The 14,377-nt window shown below is 51.2% G+C and overlaps 1 protein-coding gene across 8 annotated transcripts in view; it reads left to right on the forward strand.

The window, feature by feature from the left end:
- Nucleotides 1-14,377, forward strand: part of LOC140418616 (adhesion G protein-coupled receptor B2-like) — a 1,340,408-nt gene that overhangs the window by 540,268 nt on the left and 785,763 nt on the right. The gene's annotated exons all lie outside the window — the stretch shown is intronic.

Raw genomic sequence — 14,377 nt, forward strand, 5'->3', positions numbered from 1 at the left:
CCCTTGGACTTCCCTTCCTCTGTTTCACCTCCCGTCCTCAGAACAAGGCAGTGCAGTCTCATGCAAAGTATTCATCGAGTTGGTTCATTGATTTAGTAAGTAAATAAAGTCTCTTTGGATGAACTTTTCATCGCTGTCCCTGCTGCAGTTTCTCCAGCCCGTTCTCCAGGTCAAATTTGTGCGTCTGCAGGGGCCGTGAAGAAGTGCTCCCTATCTTGGAATGTGACCCAGATTTTGGCCGGGGACAGCATCCCAAATTGTACTTTTGGATCTCGTTCTATCTCTCAACAACTTCTCTTTTAACTCACCCCATTTTCTCCAAATCAAAGGTGTAGTAATGGGTACCCGCATGGGTCCTAGCTCCGCTTTCTTTTTTATGGGGTTTGTGGAACATTCCTTGTTCCAGGCCTAACCGGATCCTCTCCCACAACTCCTTTACCGGTACGTTGATGACTATTTTGGTGCCGCTGGTGACCTGGAAAAATTCATCAACTTCGCTTCCAATTTCCACCCCTCCATCACTTTCACCTGGTCCATTTCAGACACTTCCCTTCCCTTCCTTAATCTTTCTGTCTCCATTTTTGGCAATAGACTATCTACTAATATCCACTACAAGCCCACTGACTCCCACAGCTTTCTGCACTGCAGCTCTTCGCACCATACACCCTGTAAGGACTCCATCCCTTTCTCTCAGTTCCTTCGCCTCCATCGCATTTGTTCCGGTTATATCATTTTCCAAAATGGTGCTTTGAAAATGTGTTCCTTCTTCCTCAACCGTGATTTCCCACCTACAGTTGTTGACAGGGCCCTCAACAGTGTGCGGTCCATCTCCCGCGCCACTATCCTCGCACCCCCCCAGAACAAGGATAGAGTCCCCCTCGTTCTCACATTTCACCCCACCAGCCTCCGTATGCAAAGCATAATCCTGCACCATTTTTGCCAACTCCAGCGTGATTCCACCACCAAACACATCTTCCCTTCACTCCCTCTGTCAGAATTCCGCAGAGACCGTTTCCTCCGAGATAATCTAGTCCACTCCTCCACCATACCCAACACCTCTCCCATCACCCATGGCACTTCCCCTGAAATCGCAGAAGGTGTAACACCTGCCCCTTTACCTCTTCCATGCTTAACGTCCCAGACACAAAACTCTCATTCCAGGTTAAGCAGCGTTTCACTTGCACCTCTTTCAATCTGGTCTATTGCATTCGCTGCTGCCAATGTGTGCTCCTCTATATCCGAGAGACCAAACGCAGACTGGGTGATCGCTTTGCTGAGCACATTCGGTCTGTGTGCATTCAGGACCCTGACCTTCCCGTTGCTTGCCATTTTAACAGAAGACCCTGCTCCCATGCCCATAAGTCTGTCCTTGGCCTGCTGCAATGTTCCAATGAAGCTCAACGCAAACTGAAGGAACAACATCTCATCTTCCGGATAGGCACGCTACAGCCTTCCGGTGTCAACATCGAATTCAACAACTTCAGATGATTAGCTCTACCCCACCTCAACCTACTTGTTTTCATCCCATTTCATTTTAACTGTATTTTACCATTTCATTCTTTCTTGTCTTTCTTTATATATATTTACCCCCCCCCCCATCTTACCCACCTTTCCTTACCCTTTCTCTCCTATGCTTTCCCCTTTCACACATCTACATCTGTCACATTTTACCTTCTGATGTTAATTTGCCTGTTGTTTGACCTTTCACACCTTTTGTCCTCTCTGCGGACTGCCATTAGCACTCTTTCCCTTTGGTTTATGTGGCTATTAGCACCCCGTTTCCCTGGGTTTCTGTGGCTATGACTCATCTTTCATTCTCACTCCACAGTATAAAATTTCCCACTTTCTGTGGAGCTTTGACAAAGGGTCTCCTGGACTCGAAATATTAGCTCTTTTCTCTCCCTACAGACGCTGCCAGACCTGCTGAGATTTTCCAGCATTTTTTCTTTGGTTTCAGATTCCAGCATGCACAGTAATTTGCTTTTATCCAAATTGTACACCGCTGTTATACAGGGCAGCCTTCGCTCTGTCGAACTCTGCCGGGCGCTTGGACAGATCACCCCAAATGTCCTGGCAGATCTTCCCTGTTATAGTGTTTTGTTTGCCTTGCCCAGAGCAGGATTCTTTCTCGTCTTGGGACCGGTGTATTTTAGTGATTATCGTCTTCAGTTGTTCTCCAGTTTTGGGTTTTGGATGAAACTCTTTCTGTGGGCTCTTTCGGTGGGCTCTTTCTGTTTCTGGTGTGTTGGGGAAGCTATCCCTTCCCACCAGATTGTCCAGCATTTGGACCACATATCCCGTTTGGTTCATGCCTTCGATCCCCTCTGGCAGATCCGTAGGTTTTGGCGCCTCAATGGGTTTTCTTGTTCCTCAATCTTTCCTTTCAGACTCCCCTTCGTCGCGACCAACCTTGATATTTCCTTTTCAAAGGCGGTGACCCAAATGGTCTAATCTGTTGAGGCCTTCTCTAGCTCCTATATGGTGCTTTCCTGGGTTTCCAATCGCCTCTCTGCCTTTTCTAGGGCCACCTACATGGTTGCCAAAGATTCTGCGACTGCCACCCTGACCTTAGCCTGGATATCGGTTTTCGCCTGCTCTCTATATTCTCACAGTTCCCTTGCGAGAATCATCCTCCAGCCATCCCTGGAGAGGGAGGCTCCTTGTGCAATGGGACAGACCTTCTCGCTCTGGAGAGGCCCAAGTATCGTCGCTTGGTGCGTCTGCCCGCTCAGCCATTTGCTTCTCCGGGCTTTTTCCACTTCTTGTTTCGGTACAGCTTCTCGTGTGGCTGATGTTCGTCATCTCCTTTCGCGTTGGTGCTGGTTGAGGTGCGAGGATATTATTTCCCTTGTATTGACGGGCTATTTTGGGTGATTGGATTGGATTGGATTTGTTTATTGTCACGTGTACCGAGGTACAGTGAAAAGTATTTTTCTGCGAGCAGCTCAACAGATCATTAAGTACATGAGAAGAAAAGGGAATAAAAGAAAATACATAATAGGGCAACACAACATATACAATGTAACTACATAAGCACTGGCATCGGATGAAGCATACAGGGTGTGTTAATGAAGTCAGTCCATAAGAGGGTCATTTAGGAGTCTGGTAACAGTGGGGAAGAAGCTGTTTTTGAGTCTGTTCGTGCGTGTTCTCAGACTTCTGTATCTCCTGCCCGAAGGAAGAAGTTGGAAGAGTGAGTAAGCCGGGTGAGAGGGATCTTTGATTATACTGCCCGCTTTCCCCAGGCAGCGGGAGGTGTAGATGGAGTCAATGGATGGGAGGCAGGTTCGTGTGATGGACTGGGCGGTGTTCACGACTCTCTGAAGTTTCTTGCGGTCCTGAGCTGAGCAGTTGCCATACCAGGCTGTGATGCAGCCCGATAGGATGCTTTCTATGGTGCATCTGTAAAAGTTGGTAAGAGTCAATGTGGACATGCCGAATTTCCTTAGTTCTCAGTTCTTTCAGTTCCTGAAAGAGCCTATTTTCGGGTTTGTTGGAGGGGAGCCACCTGATGCGCGACTATTCAGCGTATCCCCACCACCGGAGGTCAACAACAGAGAAATTGATGGAATTCCTTGTCGGGGAGTTCCATAAGTAAATGCTTATGGTGGAAATTGGTGGAAGATCCTTCCAGAACAATCGAGGAAGCAATGGCCCCCCTTCTGTTAATCTTGAGGAGGGTAGAGCAGCAGATGGAGGCACAAGGCAAGAAGATCCATGAGATGAGGCCCACTCGGATCATCGTGATCAGATTGCCTCTTTGGAGGCTGAAGTGTTGTTGATGGTGAAGATCCAAATGTTTTAAGAGGCAAGGTTGAAGACCAAAAGAACGGGTCCAAGTGCCAAAATCTGCGGATTGTCGGGCTATTGGAGGACATCAAAGGTGCGAATGCCACAGAATTTGTGGCGAAGATGATCAGGAAGTTGGTGGGGGAGGGGATCTTTGCCAACCCTCCCGAGATGGACCAGGCCCACCGGGTCACTACGACAGAAACCAAAATCTGGGGATCCACCAGGGGCAGTCATAGTCCGCCTTCATAAATTGTTTGATAAAGAGCGGATCTTGAAATGGCCGAAGGCCAAAAGGAAAGCTATTGGGAAGGGCACCGTATTCGAATTTACCAGGTTATCGGGGCGGAACTGGCAAAGTTGCGAGCTGGGTTCAACAAGGCCAAGGCGGCATTTTCCAGAAAAAAGGTGCGATGCGGAATGGTGTACCCACTCGATTGTGGGTCACGTTTTTAAAAAAGGATGATTACTTTCATAAGCTGGAGAATGCAAATGACTTTGTGAGGAGGAGCAGACCAGGAAAATTGATGTTTTTTTTTGGAGTTTTTTGTATTTCGCATGTTCATGTTTGTAGTTCCTGTCGCTGTTTGTGTTTTAGCTAATTGGGGTTTTGTTTTCTTCTACTTATCGCATATGATAGTATGGAGGAGTTTGATTGGTCAGTAAGGGACGTATTCTCTTTTATTTTCTTTTGCCTAATATGTACTTTTGGTTTGGATGATGGACTGGGGGAAGTGGATGTCGGACTCTTTCTGGCTGGGTTTTCCTTTTTTTCTCCTCTCCTTGACTTTCTGGAAGAGGGCTGCCTGACGAGCGATTTTGCTAGTTCATGGAAGCAAAGTGGGGATGGGGCTGCGGTTAGATGCTTGAGACGGAAATCGTTTCTGTTTTGTTTGTTTGGTGAGGTAATGGATTTAGATTTTTGGGGTTTCTGTGCTCGGGGTGGGAGGCGGAGGGAGTGGGTGCCTATTTGAGGTGGGAGGAGTGTTTAGCAGATATTTGGAAGGGTGAGGGAGGGAAGGGAGAGATATTGGGTGGATCACCATGGGGATGAGGGGGAGGGTAGATAAAATGCTGGCTACGAGGGTCTCTTTGCATATGGGCCTATGTGAGGGTGGAGGCAACATCCATCTTGGGTGGCCTTGGACTCGAGGTAGGTTGGGACTGAGTTGTAGGTCCTTACGGAGGGTATATGGCTGAATCTACTAGAGGGACGTGCCAGAGGCCCTGCACTATATTGGTTACATGGAACATAAGCGGACTTACGTGGGGCAGCATGGTAGCACAGTGGTTAGCACTATGGTTTCACAGCGCCAGGGTCCCAGATTTGATTCCCGGCTTGGGTCACTGTCTGTGCGGAGTCTGCACGTTCTCCCCGTGTCCGCGTAGGTTTCCTCTCGATGTTCCAATTTCTCCCACAAATCCCGAAAGATGTGCTGTTGGGTTATTTGGACATTCTGTGTACCCGAACAGGTGCCGGAATGTGGCGACTAGGAGCTTTTCACAGTAACTTCATTGCAGTGTGAATGTAAGCCTACTTTTGACAATAAAGATTATTATTATTATTATTATTAATGGTCTGGTTAAAAGGTCCCGGGTGTTTACTCATTTGAGGACTGAACACAGATGTAGTCTTCTTGCAGGAAACACATTTGCGAACTAGGGATCAGATGTGACTGTGGAAAGGGTGGGTGGGGCAAGTGATCCACTCAATATTTGAATCACGGTCGAGAGGAGTGGTAATCGTGATCAACATGAGGATGGCATTTACAGCGAACAGAACTTTGTCCGACCCTGGAGGGTGATATGCTATGGTGTGCGGGGTGCTGGCTGGTGCACCAGTGGTATTCGTGAACATTTATGCATCTAATTGGGATAGATTTTATCAAAAAGGTGTTGGCAGCCATCCCTGATCTGAACTCATCCTGCTTGATTATGGAGGGAGATTTCAATTACGTATTAGATCTGAGGATGGACAAGTCAATCAAAGGTCTCTGGTTACTTCTGGGATGGCAAGGTAGTTGGCTGTGTTCATGGAACCAATGGGGGTTGCGGGATGTGGATGCACAGAGATTTAGTCACCCAAGAGAGAGGAAGTGTTCCTTCTCTCATGTGCACTGGGTCTACTTCAGAATAGATTTCTTCATAGTGGGAAAGGCATTATTCCCAGGAGTGGTGGGAGCTGGGTACTCGGCTATTGGAATATCAGACCATGCACCACACTATTTGGATATGCAATTGGAGACATGCTGAGCCAATGCCCTGCATGGAGGTTGGACACATCACTCTTTGCAGGTAAGGGGTTTTGTGAAAGGATGGATAAGGTAATTATGCCTTCATTGAAGGGAATTATGTAGATTCCAACCAGAGTGGGGAGGTCACGCCTTCCACGTTCTGGAAAGTGTTGAAAATTGCTTTTTGTCACAAGTAGGCTTCAAATGAAGTTACTGTGAAAAGCCCCTCGTCGCCACATTCCGAAGCCAGTTCGGGGAGGCTGGTACGGGAATTGAACCATGCTGCTGGCTTGTCTTGGTCTGCTTTCAAAGCCAGCGAATTAGCCCTGTGCTAAACAGCCCCTGATGTGATCAGTTGAGAAATAATATCGTACAAGGCCCACAAGGATAAGACTGGCAGGGCTGAAAGGCAGAGGTTGGTGGACTTAATCTTGCAGGTGGAACAGCAGAACCCCATGGCCCGTATGGCAGAGTTGTTGGCAGAGAGAAAGAAGCTACAAATGATGTTTGAGCTTGAATCAATGAATGCGGTGAGCCAGCGTCGCCAGTCACGAGGGACATTTTATGAATATAGGGATAAAGCCAGTCAATTATTGGCTCACCAATTGAGACGGCAGGCAGCCACACAGGAAATAGCTCAGGTTAAAGATGAGGGGGTAAGAGCTTGTTACTGCCCCAGATAAGATTGATGGTGCTTTTGAGGTTTTTTATCGAAGGTAATTCAACTCTGAACCGCCGGAAGATGGCTCGGAAATAGGTCAAATTTTGGATGGATTGGACTTCCCAGAGGTAGAAAGGGTGAAGAGGGGAGTTTTGGAGCACCATTGAGGTTGGAGGAAGTTATGGAGTGTATTGGTTCCAGGCAATCAGGAAAAGCACCAGGGCCGGATGGTTTTCTGGCGGAATTTTACGAACAGCTTGAGGTCTTATTAGCGCCGCACTTACTGGAAATGTTCAACGACTCTGCTGAGCGGGGTGCTGCCGGCCACACGGATGCAGGCCTCAATTTCTCTAATCCCGAAAAGGACAAAGATCTCCTTGAGTGTGGGTCTTATAGGCCTATTTCACTGTTAAATATTAATGCAAAAATACTAGCAGAATATTTGGAGGGGTTCTTGCCAACACTGATCTTTGAAAACTAGACAGGGTTTGTCAGGCCTTTGATCGGGTGGAGAGGAGCTACCTCTTCGATGTCTTAAGGCGATTTGGGTTTGGTCCTACTTTTATTTCCCAGATGAGGATACGGGGTAGACCATTTAGGACAGATGTGGAGATGCCGGCGTTGGACTGAGGTGAGCACAGTAAGAAGTCTTACAATACCAGCTTAAAGTCCAACAGGTTTGTTTCAAATCACTAGCGTTCGGAGCACTGCTCCTTCCTCAGGTGAAGGAGCAGTGCTCCGAACGCTAGTGATTTGAAACAAACCTGTTGGACTTTAACCTGGTGTTGTAAGATTTAGGACAAAGATAGCAGAAATTTCTTCACCCAGACAGTGGTGAGCCTGTGGAATTCGTTATCACAGGAAGTAGTTGAGGCCAAAACATCAGTTTTCAAGAAGCAGTTCTGGCACTTAGGTCAAATGGAATCAAAGGATATAGGAGAAAGCGGGATTAGGCAATTGAGTTTGACGATTAACTATGATTATAATGAAAGGTGGAGGAGGCTCAAATGGCCTCCGCCTGCCCCTATTTTCTATGCTTCAATGAAACTGCTATCCAATGCCCCCATGGCTAGTGTCCGGATCAATACTGTGAACTCAGGATATTTCCGACTGCACAGGAGCACGAGTCAGGGATGCCCGCTGTCCCCACTATTGTTTGCATTAGTTATTGAACCTTTGGCCATTGTACATATAATAATAATCTTTATTAGCGTCACAAATAGGCTTACACTAACACTGAAATTAATTTCCTGTGAAAATCCCCCTGTTTCGGTACACTAAGGGAGAGTTCAGAATGTCAAATTCATCTAACAGCACGTCTTTTGGCACTTGTGGGAGGAAACGGGGGCACCCGACAGAAACCCACACAGACACAGGGAGAACGTGCAGACTCCGCACAGACAGTGACCCAAATGGGAAGCAACAGTGCTAACCACTGTGCTGCCGTGCCGTCCATCTACCGTGCCACCCATCAGTTCATCAGAGGGATGGAAAAGATATTAGGGTGGGGGGGGGTGGTGAGGAACATAGAGGGCGGGAGTCTCATTTTGCCGACGCCGAAAATGCGAAACGCGATTGGGCAGAGAATAGTTACCGACGCCAATATCGGGGTAGGCGCATGTTTCACGCCAAATCGGGAAGGTCCGGCACCCCGAAAATGGCGTAGATGCGTTGCTCGCTGCATGGGGTTAAAGTACAGTAGCATATCATGAGCGGGCCTGACACCATGTGCTCTGGGGCCTCCGCGATTCACCGCCTCCGATGGGCCGCGTTCCTCACGGCATGGTTGACTTGTGGTTATAGAAATTGTGAATCTGGCGTCCTGGCTGCTGAGCGAAAGAGAGGAGCTAGGAAATGGCGTGGAGTGACTGCGGGCTGCTGACCTGGACACCGGCTGTGCTAGCTGCAGCGGGCGGGGGGTGCCTTTCAGGGCCAGGGGAGCTGGGGTGGGGGGGCGGTGAGCAGCCGGGGTGCCTCCCCACGGGACTGGCGCGGTGTCCAGGCACTGACTGCAGTCTTGTTGAACACCCACTCACCACCCACCCCGGCCCCTGGTTCCACATATGACACCAGTCATATGAGTGCACCCACCCCCCGCCAAACCGCGCCCCTCCCGGCCCTGAACACCCCGCCCAACGGCTGCCACCCACCGGGGACCACCCAGGGCTGCACCCACGGCAGCCCCCAATGGTCCCCCTAGCAGCAGAGATGGGCGGCAGGACCGGGGGCATCAATTTACGCAGTTCCTCGTTAGTATAGTGGTTAGTATCCCCGCCTGTCACGTGGGAGACTGGGGTTCAGTTCACCGACGGGGAGAGTTTGTACCTTCCCAGAAAACCAATGGGAATCCTTTTGGGGCAGCACGGTAGCATTGTGGATAGCACAATTGCTTCACAGCTCCAGGGTCCCAGGTTCGATTCCGGCTTGGGTCACTGTCTGTGCGGAGTCTGCACATCCTCCCCGTGTGTGCGTGGGTTTCCTCCGGGTGCTCCGGTTTCCTCCCACAGTCCAAAGATGTGCAGGTTAGGTGGATTGGCCATGATAAATTGCCCTTAGTGTTCAAAATTGCCCTTAGTGTCCAATATTGCCCTTAGTGTTGGGTGGGGTTGCTGGGTTATGGGGATAGGGCGGAGGTGTTGACATTGGGTGGGGTGCTCTTTCCAAGGGCCGGTGCAGACTCGATGGGCCGAGTGGCCTCCTTCTGCACTGTAAATTCTATGATAATCTGTGATAATGGGGCCGGATACCGACAGGGCAGGGGTGCGGAGCTGTGGGCGGGGGGGAACATGCGTGGGAAGGAGCCCATGTTCCCTGCATGGACATGGGAGTATGCGCCATGCTAACATGTTGGCCTTCCACCCCTTGTAGACAATGGCATTCGGACATCAACCTGTGATGCTGGCCGCTGTGGTGATAGCCGCAGCCCTGCAAGATACCTTGCGGCTGCGGGGGCCGCTCAGAGAGGAGGGGGAAGCTGCAGCAGTGGAGCGGGCTGCAGAGACAGAGGTGGCGGCCGCACAGGCTGGAGGGCCAGCCGCCCAACAGGCCGAGGAGGAGGGGAGGAGGTGCAGTGGAGGCTCCGCAGGAGGCCCCACGTGCACCGGAACCGCATGTCATTTTAGGACCTGCCGGACCGGGCATACAGACGGAAACTGCGGCTGAACAGAGGGATTGAGAGACACATCTGACAGATGATGTCACACCTTTCACCGTGGGTGAATGGGGGGCGACATCCGCTCCTGGTAACCATCAAGGTGAGGGTCGCCCTCAACTTTTATACAACTGGATCCTTCCAGTCGCCGAGTGGGGACATGTCTGGGATCTCAGAGACATTGGCGCACAGGTACATCTGTGCCGTCATGGATAACCTATATGCACACACGGACCAGTACATCCAGTTCCATATATACCGTGCCCACCAGGATGCTCGGGCAGCAGGGTTCGCTGCCATCGCCCGGATGCCCCGAATCCAGGGAGTGATCGACGGAATGCATGTCACCCTATGGGCATGTCACCCTAACAGGCAACTCTACACCACAGAAAGAGGTTGCAATCCATGAACACACAGCTGGTCTGCGATCAACAGATGCACGTCTGCGCCTGATACCCGGGCAGCGTGCATGACTCATTCTTGGCACACTTGGTGATTCCCGACATGTTCGAAGGACACCCTTCCCCTGGCTGCGGAGTTGGCTGCTGTGTGACAGGGTTTACCCGTTGCGGTCATGGCTGATGATGCCTATCCGGAGGCCACAGACCGACGCGGAGACCTGATACAAAGACGCCCTTACAGTGATCAGGGTGTGGTCGAGCTGTGCTTCGGCCTGCTCAAGATGCGCTTCAGGTGCCCAGTATGAGGCTGATAGGGTCGCCTGCATCGTGGTGGCCTGTTGCATCCTCCACAATATAGCACAGCCAGGAGCGATGTGCTGGAGGAGGAGGAAGGGCAGGCCTCGTTCAACGAGGAGGATGCGGGGGAGGGGGATGATGCGCAGGACATGGGGCCGAGGCAAGCACAGGAGGCCGCACAACGCCATCGCCAGGGCCAGCGCGCACGCGACCCCCTCATCACCACATGGTCGTCAACTAGCGGATGAGGGGGGTTGCTGGCCAGGGGCACGGACACTACATCCCAGACCAACACTCCCACACCACCAAACTGCCTGCATGCACCCCCCCCCCCCATGATACATAGCTGCAACACGACAAGCTGGGGGCACTGTTGGCAGTGACAGTGGGTCAGTTCCATGGGATGGAAGATGATGACAACCTGCTCTGCGATGAGCTCCGTGTTCCACATTGTATAATAATGTCTGATTCATGCCCACAGTAGTGCTTTCCACCTGGGTGATCCCTGCATGCAAGCTGGCCAGTCCATCACACGGTCCCGTCTAATCCCTGGGGTGGGATGCTGGGGACAGTCGTGACAGGGAGTTAGGGGAGGGAGGGTGGGGAGGATGGTCTACCCACGGTGCTGAACTGGTCCCCCACGCTCCACTTCCTCCGGCAGTCACTGACCAGCCCACCCCCACACCCGTCAGACAGAGCACCGAGGCAGTCCTGGAGGCCCGTTCTGATCTCGATCAGGGTCTGCACTTTTGTGACCATTGACCACAGGGCGTAGACCATCTCCGCCTGGGACTGTGCCACATCACACTGCGACTGTGCCACCACCCTGAGGGTCTGTGCCACAGCAGCCAGTGACTGGGCCACCTCCACCTGGGTCTGGGCCACCTCCCTCTGGGACTGGGACGCCTCGGTGACCTCTCTTTCCTCCGGGCCGCCGACCACGTCCAGTGTCCTCTGTTTGGGCACGGTGAGGGGCCACAGGTCTGGTGGAATCCTCCAGTCTTTCCTACTCCCGGCGGTTGTGCGTTGCATTCCCCTGCGGAGGATGAGGGGCGGGGGGCAAACACAGATGACAGAGTTAGACGGTCCGGTGCATGCAGTCCAGGGGTTGAGTTAATGATGGCATCAGTGGCCAGGGCACCCGACCATTGTGGCTGGCATGTGGGACTGGGTGGGGGTTCGGTCGGCGTTCCCCCGGGGAGGGAGAGGTGCTGGGTTACGGGCATGTGGGGGGGGGGGGGGGGGGCAGGGTTCGTGCCAGGGGCACAGCGCTGCCTACTCATCCTGGATGCCCTGAGTAGGTCACAGAGTTTTTTCCTGCACTGGATGCCAGTCTGGACAATGTTGCCCACGGCTCTGACCGCGTCTGCCACCTGCAGCCAGGGACGGCGAACAGTGGCGTCTGGTGGCCTTACCCCTGGGCCGGAATACAGGGTAATCCACGCTGTCCAGGTGGGTGTCCAGCTCAGCATTCCTGAACCGTGGCGCTGCTCTCCTTCCAGCCATCTTGTTGACTGGGACGGTGTGTGTGGGGGGAAGGACCATTTAAGTGTGGCTGCGGCATGTGAGCATCATGGACTGGATTCTCCGTTGGTGGGCTGCTCCATTTTGCCGGCAGCCTGGGTGTTTCCCGACAGTGTGGGGCTGCCCCACAATGTGAAATCTCATTGACCGGCCGGCATAACGAAGCATCCCGTTGGCGAGGTGCGGCAGAAATGTGGCGCGGCGGGATGCATTTGCGCAATCACAGACCCGGAGAATCCGGTGCCGTTTTGAATGGAACCAGTTGCGTTCCACGTGCCGATTGTGCTCGCTCATTTAGAGTTACTGAATCAGTGCAGCTGTTGCGCCATTTTTCCTCTCGTAAAACACTACGGTTCACATGTCAGTGTCAGTACCTAGTCTCAAAATTGGAGAATCCAGCCCAGAGTGTCTGTTGACGCGGACGATTTGTTGTTGTACGTCTCTCCCAGGTATGGGAGAAATTAGGAACTGTTGAAAAAATTTGGATCCTGAGGGTATGAGCAAGAGTGAAAATCTCGCTGCTAAATTCCCTGAGGAAGAGGACAGATCTAGGGAGGCTGCCATTTAAACTAGCCAAGATGAAATTTAGATCTTTAGGGATTCAGATGGTGATTGCACAATCAAACACCGTTACTGTTACATAAGTTGAATTTGACCCGTCTGGTGGAGGAGGTGAAGGGGACCTGAAGAGGTGGGATGCCCTCCCACTATCCTTGGTAGCCATGATGTGGAGATGCCGGCGTTGGGACTGGGGTGGGCATAGTAAGAAGTCTTACAACACCACATGAGGCCACGTTCTCCAAGGCGGCCTTCAGGACGCGCGACAACGCAGAATCGCCGAACAGAAACTTATAGCCAAGTTCTGCACACATGAGTACGGCCTCAACCAGGACCTTGGATTCATGTTGCATTACTTCACCCCCCCACCATCTGGCCTGGGCTTGCAAAATCCTACCAACTGTCCTGTCTTGAGACAATTCACACCTCCTTAACCTGGGATTACCCCTCTCTGGACCTGTAAAGACTTAATTACCTGCAAATGCTTGCATTCAAAGCATTGTGTTGCATCTTTGACTTTGTCTATACATATGTTTCTGGAACCTACCTCTTCATTCACCTGAGGAAGGAGCAGTGCTCCGAAAGCTAGTGTTTGAAACAAACCTGTTGGACTTTAATCTGGTGTTGTAAGACTTCTTACTATCCTTGGTGGGGAAGTATATTTGGTCAAAATAAACATTTTCCTGAGGTTTCTATTTGTGTTCCAGAGTTTTCCAATCTTCCTCACTAAATCTGTTTTTGCTAAAGTTGACACATTAATCTCTGCCTTTGTCTGGGCGGGAAAGACTCCCAGGATTAGAACCGCCTTCCTGCAGATAAGACGACAGTTGGGTGTGTTGATGCTACCAAACCTGATGCTCTATTACTGGGCGGCGAATATTGGGAAAGTCGAAGATGGTTTGAGGAGCCAGGTGCGGGATGGAGATGGATCGACGAGGCCTCGTGTGCGGGGCCGTGTCTAAGGGTGTTGGTTATGGCCCCTCTTCCATTCTCCCCGGCCAGACTATCGACCACCCCGGTGGTAATGGCATCTTTAAGAATTTGGAACCCGTTTAGGCAGCATTTTGGACTGGGGGTGATGTCATTATTGTCGCAAATTTGTGATAATCATAGGTTTTCATCAGCAGGGCTGAATGCAATGTGCAATATCTGGAGGAGAAAAGGGATTGAGAGGTTTAGGGATTTGTTTGGGGAAGGTAGGTTTATGGGTCTAGAGGAGATGGAGGAGGAATTTCAACTCCCGTGGATGAGTGCATTTAGGTATTTGCAGGCGAGGAACTTTATTCATAGAGTTGTCCTTGTCCCCCTATTGCCTAGATCCACACTAATAAATAGGATGCTCCAAAGAGATGAGATGGGGCAAGGGACGATCTCTGATATATTTGGATGTTTTCTGGAGATGGGAAACCATCACTAGAAGAGGTGAAGGGGAAATGGGAGGAAGAGCTGGGCCTAGGGCTAGAGGGAGGGCTGTGGAGTGAGATCTTGCATAGGTGAACTTTACCTCCTCCTGCACTAGGTTGAGGCTGATACAGTTTAAAGTAATACATAGCCTGCACTTAACTGAGACGCCTTTGAGTGGGTTCTTCCCAGGGTGGAGGACGGGTGAGAGCATTGTTCAGGGAGGCCTGCGAATCACTCACGCATGTTATGGTCCTGCCCCATTGTAGTTAAGTTCTGGGTCTGGTTTTTTGAGATCATGTCGGAGATCATTGGGGTCAAGCTAGAGCCGTGTCTGTCGTGGCAGTCATTGGGGTGTCTC

Source organism: Scyliorhinus torazame, chromosome 1 (assembly GCF_047496885.1).
Source record: "Scyliorhinus torazame isolate Kashiwa2021f chromosome 1, sScyTor2.1, whole genome shotgun sequence".
NCBI lineage: Eukaryota > Metazoa > Chordata > Chondrichthyes > Carcharhiniformes > Scyliorhinidae > Scyliorhinus > Scyliorhinus torazame.